Below are 11,554 nucleotides of genomic sequence, written 5' to 3'. Positions count from 1 at the left end.
TTAACAAATATTTGGCAAAATCATAAATTTCGGTCATATATAAATAAAAAAAATTCGACACAAAGAGCCTGAAACAAATTATCTGATTAAAGACAATTTTTTTAAAAAAACAAACCAAAAACAATTAATTCTTATACCGGGATTCACCTCAAAGCAGTCAAACCATCTCTGACCTATCAACCACAACACTAATTGGTATCCCCACTCCATCCAATAAATATTCGCCACTTTGCAGATTACGATTGGTCCCTTTAACCCCTAATAAATTATAATTCTTATTTGTGTGCTGTCTGCTGAACCAAATGGTTCTAAATCCTCGCCAATTCCCGGAAAATCTCCTATCAATCTCGGCCGCTCTTCCCCCTCTTCTTTCATTACCAATCCGCCGCCGCGGGCCACACTACAGCGACACACTCAGAAAAAGCATCCTTTTCCTCGAAGTCCAGCGCTCGGGCACCCAAAAACCAACGCATAGGATGGCTTGAGACTCCGCCTTGTATGACGACGCCTCCGCCGGAGTAAAATTCGTCACACTTCTAAACATTTTTACTGATGTACTGTAAACCTATTGGGATGATTTTTCTGAGAAACTTCATTGCATTCAGGTTGATATGACAGGAGGATACTATAACACTCGAAACAACGCCAAATTCGGCTTCCCCATGGTGTTCAACGCCACATTGCTGTCGTGAAGCATCATAGACTTGGCAGGAACATGCGCGTCGCCGGGGAGCTGAAAAATGCGGTGGCCGCATGAAATGGGCCAGCGATTACTTGCTGAAGACCACAGCACACGACGGCGTCATATGTGCCTAGGTGGGCGACCCGTTGTCGGACCACAGCGGCTGCGAAAGGCCGGAGGATATGCATACTCTGAGAACCGCGAATAAGGTTGACGCCACTCACCCTGGCTCGGACGTCGCCGGAGAGACAGCCGCCTCCATCGTCTTCCGTTCAGGAAATCCCGCGTACTCCACCCTTCTTTTGAATCGTGCAATGAAAGTATAACATTGTCTTTTGCTTTTCCTATATTGACAAAAATCATAACACAAAAAACAGACCACAATACATTTCTTATATTCAGATTTATTTAGTAAAAATTCAAAGTTTAATCCAAAATTTAATCTACGAGATAAATAAAAAAAAATAAGGGATATGCTTTATCCTCGTAGAACTTTCTTTGATATATACTAGTAATCTTTGGTAGCTACGAGTATATAAAAAATTTTGGTGTTTTAAAGATTTGATATATGTCGGTACAAGTGGGAAAAGGGGGACCAAATCAAAGAAAGCAGCTGAAATAAAAACGTGAGGTTTGGCCACAGGAAAATTTGAAGAGAAATTTTATACGCGTTTTTAACGCGTATTCACACGGTCAGGAGGCTCTATAAATAGAGCTCCCCCTTCATTTTGAAATCATCCCTTCTTCGAGTTTTCTCTCATCTTATAATATTTTATAATATTTGTGAGGTGTTTGTTCTCCTGTATTAAGAGAGTGTGTGTTCTCTTTGGAAACACAGTGAGTGAGTTGTACACCACAAAATATTATAGTGGAAATTCTTTTCATCTTGCCCGTGGTTTTTACCCTAATAATTTTTAGGGGTTTTCCATGTAAATCTCGGTGTCCAGTTTATTCTTTATTTTCGGGTTTTATTATCTCAAATTCCCCAAGTGGGACCAACAAGTGGTATCAGAGCCTTGGTTTAAAATTTCTTAAAATTCTGAGTATGCTCTGTGGTTGCAGCCTAGAGTGATCTTCCACATCAGAAAAGATTTTTTGAGATTTTTTATTTAAGGTGGGATTATTTTGTCCAGTCTACTAAAATTGTTGTAGACATAATGGCGGGAAAGTACGAGATAGCAAAGTTCAACGGAAACAATTTTATGCTGTGGAAAATAAAGATACAAGCAGTTTTAAGAAAGGAGAATTGCTTGGCGGCTATTGGAGATAGACCGGTGGAGATTACGGATGATGGAAAGTGGAATGAGATGAATGATAATGCTGTTGCCAATTTACACTTGGCTATTGCAGACGAAGTATTGTCAAGTATATCTGAGATAAAAACAGCAAAAGTTATCTGGGATACTTTGACAAAGATGTACGAGGTCAAGTCGCTACACAACATGATTTTCCTAAAGAGAAGGCTTTATACTCTTCGGATGGCGGAATCCTCATCGATGACCGACCATATCAACACACTAAATACTCTATTTGCCCAACTCACTTCCATGNTGATTTTTCTAAAGAGAAGACTTTATACTCTTCGGATGGCGGAATCTTCATCGATGACCGACCATATCAACACACTGAATACTCTATTTGCCAACTCACATCCATAGGGCATAAAATAGGGGAAAATGAACGTGTGGAGCTTTTACTTCAAAGTCTACCAGATTCATATGATCAACTTATCATCAACATTACCAACAATATTCTTATGGGCTTTCTAAGATTCGATGACGTCTTAATTGCGGTTCTTGGAGAAGAAAGCCGGCGCAAGAATAAGGAAGATAGGTTGCTAACATCGAAGCAGGCAGAGGCTTTACCGATGATAAGAGGAAGATTTATGGACCGTGACTCCAGTGGGAGCCAAAGACCAAGTAGATCAAAGTCGAGAATTAAGAAGAAAAATATTTACTGCTTTAAATGTGGCGGTAAAGAGCACTTCAAGAAAGAGTGTACGAGTATCGAGAAGAATTCTCAAGGAAATGTGGCCAGTACTTCAGGCAGTGGTGAAATATTATTCAGCGAAGCAACAACTGTTGCAGAAGGCAGACACAAATTTTGTGACACATTGATTATGGATTCAGGAGCTACATGGCACATGACGTCTCGGAGAGAATGGTTTGATCATTATGAACCAGTCTCAGGAGGATCTGTATTCATGGGAAATGATCATGCCTTGGAAATCGCTGGGGTCGATACTATCAAAATTAAAATGTTTGATGGCACCATTCGCACCATACAGGAGGTACGACATGTGAAAGGACTGACGAAAAATCTTTTGTCATTGGGGCAATTGGATGACATCGGGTGCAAAACTCAGATCGAGAACGGGATCATGAAAATTGTGAAGGGTGCGCTTGTGGTTATGAAGGCGGAAAAGATTGCAGCAAATCTGTATGTACTTTTGGGAGAAACACACAAAAAGGCGGAACTAGCTGTTGCATCAAATGGTTCAGGAGAAGAATTAACAGTGTTATGGCATAGAAAGCTCATGCATATGTCAGAACGGGGGTTGAAAATTCTCTCAGAACGGAAGCTGTTGCCGGGACTTACAAAAGTGTCACTACCCTTTTGTGAGCATTGCGTTACAAGTAAACAACACAGATTAAAGTTTGGCACTTCTACTACCAGGAGCAAAAGCTTATTGGAGCTGATTCATTCGGATGTTTGGCAAGCACCGGTTGTATCCCTAGGAGGAGCGAGATACTTTGTCTCGTTCATTGATGATTTCTCTAGGAGATGTTGGGTGTATCCAATCAAGAAGAAATCAGATGTTTTTCAGATCTTCAAAGATTTCAAAGCACGGGTTGAAATTGATTCAGAAAAGAAAATCAAGTGTTTGAGGACTGACAATGGAGGAGAATATACCAGTGATGAGTTTGATGCATATTGTCAACATGAAGGCATCAAAAGACAGTTCACAACGGCTTACATACCTCAACAGAATGGCGTGACGGAGCGGATGAACAGGACCTTGTTGGACAGAACAAGAGCTATGTTGAGGACTGTAGGTCTAGACAAATCATTTTGGGCAGAAGCAGTCAGAACCGCTTGTTATATTATCAATCGTTCGCCTTCAGTGGCGAGTGATCTGAAGACTCCGATGGAGATGTGGACTGGGAAGGCGACAGATTATTCTCATTTGCATTCATTTGGAAGTCCGGTGTATGTTCTGTACAATGAGCAAGAAAGATCGAAGTTGGATTCAAAATCCAGAAAATTTATCTTCTTGGGTTATGCTGATGGAGTAAAGAGGTTTCGCTTGTGGGATCCTACTGTTCACAAGCTTGTCATCAGCAGGGATGTTATCTTCGAGGAAGATAAAGTAAAGGGAGACCAAGGCACACCGAATTCAGAAACTACTATATTTCAGGTGGAAAATAAGACGGATGAAGGTCAAATTTCTTGTGAAGCAGTACCAGAGCACGAAGAACAAGAACAAGTTGAGTATGAGGTTTCCAATGTGAGGCAGTCAACTCGAGACAGAAGACCACCATGTTGGCTTTCAGATTATGTCACTGAAAGCAATATTGCATATTGTCTATTATCAGATGATGGTGAGCCATCGAGTTTCCAAGAGGCTACTCAAAGCTCGGATGTATCCTTATGGATGATAGCAATGCAAGAAGAGTTGGAGGCATTAGACAGAAATAAAACTTGGGATCTTGTTATACTACCACGGAGAAGGAAAGCCATTGGAAACAGATGGGTCTATAAGATCAAGCGTGATGACAATAACCTAGTGGAGCGGTATCGTGCTAGATTGGTGGTAAAAGGATATGCTCAGAAAGAAGGAATTGACTTCAATGAGATATTTTCTCCTGTGGTTCGGCTTACAACAGTCAGAGTAGTGTTGGCATTGTGTGCGGTGTTTGACCTATATCTAGAACAGCTAGATGTGAATCCTGGACGAGAGCATTGGAGCACTGTTAAGAGTACCATATCCTTTTACCACCAATCTAGCATCTCGAGTACCATATGAATCAGCAGTGGGGAGTTTGATGTTCGCCATGATCTGTACAAGACCGGACATTGCTCAAGCAGTGGGAGCAGTTAGTCGGTATATGGCGAATCCTAGACGAGAGCATTGGAGCACTGTTAAGAGGATCCTTAGATACATTAAGGGTACCTCGAATGCTGCATTATGTTATGGAGGATCGGATTTTACACTCAGGGTTATGTCGATTCAGATTATGCAGGTGATCCTGATAAGAAGAAATATACTACTGGTTATGTGTTTACACTTGCGAGGGGAGCAGTAAGCTGGGTTTCAAAACTGCAGACAGTTGTGGCATTATCTACAACAGAGGCAGAATACATGGCAGCTACTCAAGGTTGCAAGGAGGCAATATGAACTAAAAGGTTATTGGAGGAGATCGGGCACAAACAAGAGAATGTTCCTTTGTTTTGTGACAGTCAGAGTGCCTTGCACATCGCAAGGAATCCAGCCTTTCATTCCAGGACGAAACACATTGGAGTTCAATTTCACTTTGTGCGGGAAGTAGTAGAAGAAGGAAGTGTGGATATGCAGAAGATTCATACAAAGGATAACATAGCTGATTTTCTGACCAAGCCAGTGAACACTGATAAGTTTGAGTGGTGTAGATCCTCAAGTGGTCTAGCAGAAACGTAAGCAGCAGGGAATGACAAGATTGAAAGGATGTGTGAAGATGTGTTTGATTCTCAATCAAATCTCCAAGTGGGAGAAATGTCGGTACAAGTGGGAAAGGGGGGACCAAATCAAAGAAAGCAGCTGAAATAAAAACGTGAGGTTTGGCCGCAGGAAAATTTGAAGAGAAATTTTATACGCGTTTTTAACGCGTATTCACACGGTCAGGAGGCTCTATAAATAGAGCTCCCCCTTCATTTTGAAATCATCCCTTCTTCGAGTTTTCTCATATCTTATAACATTCTATAATATTTGTGAGGTGTTTGTTCTCCTGTATTAATAGAGTGTGTGTTCACTTTGGAAACACAGTGAGTGAGTTGTACACCACAAAATATTATAGTGGAAATTCTTTTCATCTTGCCCGTGGTTTTTACCCTAATAATTTTTAGGGGTTTTCCATGTAAATCTCGGTGTCCAGTTTATTCTTTATTTTCGGGTTTTATTATCTCAAATTCCGCAAATGGGACCAACAATATATACGTGTTTGTAGGAATTGCCAGGGGGTGCGACATACGCAAAGCATCAAGGAGAGCTGGAGACACCATTAATGAGTTCGGTTGGGTTGACAAACACTCCCGCATCGATATTGTTCTCCCTTCTCAGGTTACAAATAATCATTTTCACTTTTTATGTCTCATTCATTATCATTTACTACTTAACAATCTTTACATTTTTAATTATAACAAAATATACTTAAAATTTGGGTTTATCATAACAATCATTTCGATATAAGTGTCAAAGATTCTAGGTTATCGTAAATTAAGTTTATCTAAATAAATTGACTAATCATATTAAATCAACAGTAAGAATCTCGTGAGATGTTAAACCTGTAATTTTTTTTCACGTATGACTCAAATAAGAGATCGGTCTCACAAAAGTTTTGTGTTAAACCAGTTATTCAAATTTTAATTGGTATATATGTATATATATAGATATATTTTTGTGTTAAACCAATTATTCAAATTTCTAATTCACGCTACATAGTGTGTGTATATTTTATTATTTTGAAACCCCCAATATTCGGCCCGGCCTTGCTCTTCCTTTGGGCATGTCGTCAAAATCGACCATAAGCTCTTGTCTAGGATGAGAATAATGCTGCAGTTCTTCGAGAACCATGGACTCTCCTCTACGGAGCACTTAATTAGCCAACCTCTCCGGGCAACAAGAGGGTCTCTTGCCGAGCACTCTCCGTCCAGGCATCTGGTCTAATTGTTAGAGCCCAGCTCTCCTATGTCATTATAGGAATCCCACCCTGACCATGGACCATTTGCTCGGGTCGCGATATAATTGGGCGAGCATAGACGATTGATACCAAAGCTATGTGAAGGGATCTCACTGTACTTGAGCCCCACATGTCCAAATCAATTTTAGATCTTTGGATCTAGCATTAGAGTATTACCCTTATACTAGCATGAATTCTTACGAAAACAAGTACCAAGATTGTATATGAATAAATGTAAATCTGGCATCAAATCATCATCCAAAGGAAACTTTGTTAACTGAAATTCATCTTCAATAAGGTAGTTGGCTCTTGCAATACCTATAAATATGACACAATATTAATAAATTTTTTTATTATATTTTGCACTGTTTAGTGGAATTTTAATGGTACTTTGGTTCAAAATTTGGACCCCGCGACTCACTAACATGAATGTCGTACGGTCTCTCGAGCTTCTCAGTGGCACTGTTTGACCCATTTTTGGACCAGCAGTGTTTTCAAATGTTAATTCTCTTGCAACGAAACCATTAGCATTGATAATTGAGACTCACATTACTAATCCAATTAACTTGATAGAGATTTGGTTTCCACAACTTTGAATTAAATTGATAGAGATTTTTTTATGTTCTATTTAATGCATGGTTATACGTAATTTGATTTTATTTTTCTGTATAATTAGAAATTAGTTACAAGCTGAAAGAAGAATTTATGGGGTCAATAAAAAATTTCCTTTGCATTGTTGTAAACCTCATTTTGGCAATACAAGGTCCATGATCACAACTGACTCTCATAGTGTCTAAAGTTGGTATGAGTAATTTTTCTACCATAGTTGGAGCTATTGGTGTTGTCCCAAACAATCATCTTCGAAAGCTTTTTATAAAAATAAAAGTCGGAGTTTACTATGAAAACATTATTATCTTAAAAAAGAACATCAATTTGTATCTCCCACAAGGATGAATAACACAAAAATATCGGGTAACAAAAGCACAAGCATGAGTCTCGTAACTTTCCAAATGACAACAATCCATAATTACACTTATCAAAATTGTCAATTGGAAAGTTCTTATTCCCATGCTCGTGCTTCTGTTACATGATATTTTTGTTATGTTCATTTACTTTTCAATAAGATATAAATTGATATTGTATTTGTTTATAATAATGTTATCATAGTAAATATCGACTTTTATTTTATTTTTATAAAAGTCCATTGGTGGTTATTGTTTTGTGCAACAACAATAGTGCATCTATAGATGAAAAATTCCTCGTTCAATCTTTTGATATTAGGAAAGTCAACTGTGAGCATGTACTTGTATAGCAAAAACGGAGTCACAACAATGCAAAATAAATTATTAGTTGGCTCCATAAATTTTTCTTTAGTCCGAAAAAAAAAGTCAAAACTTATGTAACTGATTTCCAGGTATATTGAAAAATAAAATCAAATTGCTTATAATCTAATTCATTAAATAGGAATTTAAAAAAATATCTATCAATTTAACTCAAAGTTGTGGAAATCAAATCTATCAATTTAACTGGATTGGTAACATGTGTCTCAATGATCGATTCTAACTGTTTCGTTGCAAGAGAAATAATGTTTGAGAACACTGTTGGTCCAAAAATGTGTCAAATAGTGGTACTGAGAAGCTCGAGCAATCTTACGGCATTCACGTTACTATGTCGTTGGGTCTAAATTTTGAATAAATTGATAAAGTACGATTGAAACTCCACTAAACGTAGGAAAAATTTAATAAATTATTTTTAATATTATGTCGTGGACTTCTTATAAGGAAATTAAGAATAACAAGATTTCGAAAGTGAATGACCAATTAAGTTTTGATGATAAATGTCTAAAAAATATATCAAAATTGCGACCAAGTGGATGTTCGAGTTAGTAGAGTAAGTGAGTATTAGGTCAATGGTGAGGTGTTCGATCCTCCCTACCAACACCTTCTCGAACGAGCTTTTTATATAGAGCTTATTACTTAACTAATAGGTACGGAGAAATTACTTCAAAATCTTAACTCCTTGGAATACATATATATATGCTATGTAGTTTTGTTTAATTTATCAATAAGCTCTAAGATTTGTGTTGTCTTGACTATAGTTATGTACATCATTATAATAACAAGAATTTTCAAGTTGGCATCGAGAATACGGGATCGGATTTTATAGCGGAAACAGATAAATTATAGTCATGTGTTTTCTTGCACACTTGCTGTAACAAAGCAACGTTTTTTTTTGCTTGAGTGACATGCACATAACTTTGGTCAAAAAAGAAGAGAATTACGTTGAGTTTTGTGACCGATAGATAAGACATTTCTCTCTTATGTGTTTTGGAATGCTTGCAAATGTATGTGTTAAAATTAGGACTTCATTCTAACCCTATCTCAAAAGTTACTTCAAATGGAAGATAACGTCCAAACAGCTGATCTGGGATATTTAACACATCTCCTCACGCTCAAAATGTACAATTGGAGCTTGAAGTTTACAAAACATTATCGAGTATAATCCAATATATAACGGTGAGTTTGAGCACTCATACTACAGTATAGTTTTAGCACATTCCATTCTTTCTTTTTGAGTGTACATTGGTTGTGGTTTTATTTCTCAGACAAGGCCTCTCGACTTGCATGGTGGAGCGTCATTGTTTACCCACGCTTGAGATTTATGTATTTATTTTGCTGCTATATTTGTTTTGCACCATTTCCATAAATTAATATCTCGACAACATGCTGCAATAATAAGCCTAGCAACATCCTTTTGTGTGTGTGTGTGTGTGTGTTGAGTTGTGTGTTAATGAGCTTTCCATGTGTGAATGGAAATTAGGGAATGATGGGTTTGTCCCTCATAGGGAAATCAAACTGGTATAGAAGAGCTTATATCATTTTATGAAAGTATAAGAATAATTGCTCAAGAGGTCCTCTCTCGTGCACGCCCGCCACGAAGGTGCAAATCATGAGTTCGATTTGAATTGGAAAATGCTTGATTTGTACGTAAACGTACGAGTGCGATCTAGGTGCGTCGAATGTCGGAATAAGTGATTTAGTCCTATTAAGGTGTCATATTTTTTTTTTTTTTGGTTTTCTAACTTATCAAATTTAGTTTAATCATGTAACTTTGGTTTTTGTCATATTTTATCGAAATGCTAACGTGAATTTAAAATCGGGCTTTTTCATCTCAGCTGGGTCTATTGGCAAATCAGGCCACTTCCTCAACGGTTAGTCTAATGGGCTTGGCTCATCCTGTTAGTTTGGACTAATATGGGTTCCAGTAATGGGTTCTCAGAATTAATGAGGCGTGGTGATGGTGGAGAGGTCTCTTTGGGTCAGGACCATTAACAATCGGGGGATTTGAAAAAGTGGCCTAGTTTATGAACTGAATGGTTTGGCGTGAACCACAATAATTGGAAATTTAAAATTTATTTTTTAGTTGCATTTGAACAAGATGATTTGATTTGGAAGAAAATTTTGATTTGAAAATGGATTCGAAAGGATACTCGTTTTAGATATATTTCAAATTCATCATAATTAATATCATCAAAGAAATAAAATGGATTTAAAATCCTTAGATTTGAAATTCATAGTTTCAAACTCTTTTCATTTTAGAAAATTTACCTATTTAATCCATCTTAAAATAAGATACTATTTTTAAATATATTCTTTATTTACTAAATAGTATGTAATACAGGTTTTCATGTTTTAAAAACCCTAAAGTATTTCTATTTATTCTTTTTACCTAAAACTTAGTAAAAACAAGTTTTATTTTCAAAATAATTGAAATAAAGTTATTTAAAATGAAGTATATACTACTTATATCGGATCAATTTATCTATATACGGCTGTCGAGATGGAGAAATTAAAAGTACCAAATACTTGCGAACAAGTATATTTGGGGAGATGATTTAAAATCAATGGATTTCGATTATACATTTATTGTTCAACGTTGAAATTTTAAATTTATATTTTCACATTAGTTACACGAAATAAAATATATTTTAAATGTTTATATTATTAGGTGAATTTGGAATATATCGTAATTCACCGTGTAAACATACCATGAGAGAATTTGAAGTTTATGATCTTCTTTCACTAAAACAACAAAAATACAAGAAAAAATAGGGGTAATTGCAACCATCCCTCCTGTGAAAAACCTAAAAGAAATAAAAACTTGTTAAATTTTTAAAATAGAATAATATATCATTTATTGATTAACTATCAAGTACATTAACTCATGTGTTAAAAAACTCAAGCACGTTTATCTCATTTATAAGTGGTTTTAAACTTAATTTTTTTTTTTAAAAAAAATGTTTTTAATTGCAATTAATTTTACATAGAATTTTTTTCATTTTTTTAAAGTTTTATGAGGTGCTGATGCAATTTACTCGTAAAAGTTAAATTATTTCATTATATTTAAACATTTTAAATATTTTTTATATAATTTTGATTTATTCATTTGTGAATCTGACTGATCCTTACAAAAATTATAATTTGAATTTGATTGAAATTGTTAAAAAGAGTTTATGATTTTTAAAATCCCGAAATTTCGGTGTGGTTCATAATATTTGATGTGTGGAGCATCCACTTGGAACAGATGAGACAATCAATAGCAACAAGCACTAGCAATAGTGCATACATTGTAAGACCAATATTTATTAGGAAAAATGAGACAATTTATGGAATTTGCCACTGAGTTCTGAAAAAGGCCAGCAATTAATGGAATTTTAGCAAGCAACAATTTTAATATCTTACCACGTTATATCCCACACTTGTTTGGTTTCATTAATCACTCAGCTGCACCGATACATGGACAGAGTGGCGAATCTAAATGTGTACGATTTTGTTCCATGGTTAAATAATAAAAATCACAGGATATTTATTTTAAAAATATTATATTTATCTCATTCATCTACGACCCAAACAGTGTCTCAAGATATAGAACGTAG

General features: G+C 36.2%; 1 long non-coding RNA gene across 2 annotated transcripts; it reads left to right on the top strand.

Moving 5' to 3' along the window:
- Nucleotides 1–10,091, top strand: LOC140956704 (uncharacterized). Of its 2 annotated transcripts, XR_012171508.1 has the most exons (4): nucleotides 1–518; nucleotides 606–1,002; nucleotides 5,887–5,999; nucleotides 9,794–10,091. It is a non-coding gene; the product is annotated as an uncharacterized lncRNA (long non-coding RNA). The 2 variants fall into 2 exon arrangements; XR_012171507.1 differs by lacking the exon at nucleotides 9,794–10,091 and having other exon boundaries at nucleotides 5–518; nucleotides 5,887–6,099.
- The last annotated feature ends 1,463 nt before the right edge of the window (nucleotides 10,092–11,554 follow it).

Source organism: Primulina huaijiensis, chromosome 14, assembly GCF_012295235.1.
Source record: "Primulina huaijiensis isolate GDHJ02 chromosome 14, ASM1229523v2, whole genome shotgun sequence".
Taxonomy (NCBI): Eukaryota; Viridiplantae; Streptophyta; class Magnoliopsida; order Lamiales; family Gesneriaceae; genus Primulina; species Primulina huaijiensis.
This window is presented reverse-complemented; position numbering and strand designations above follow the sequence as displayed.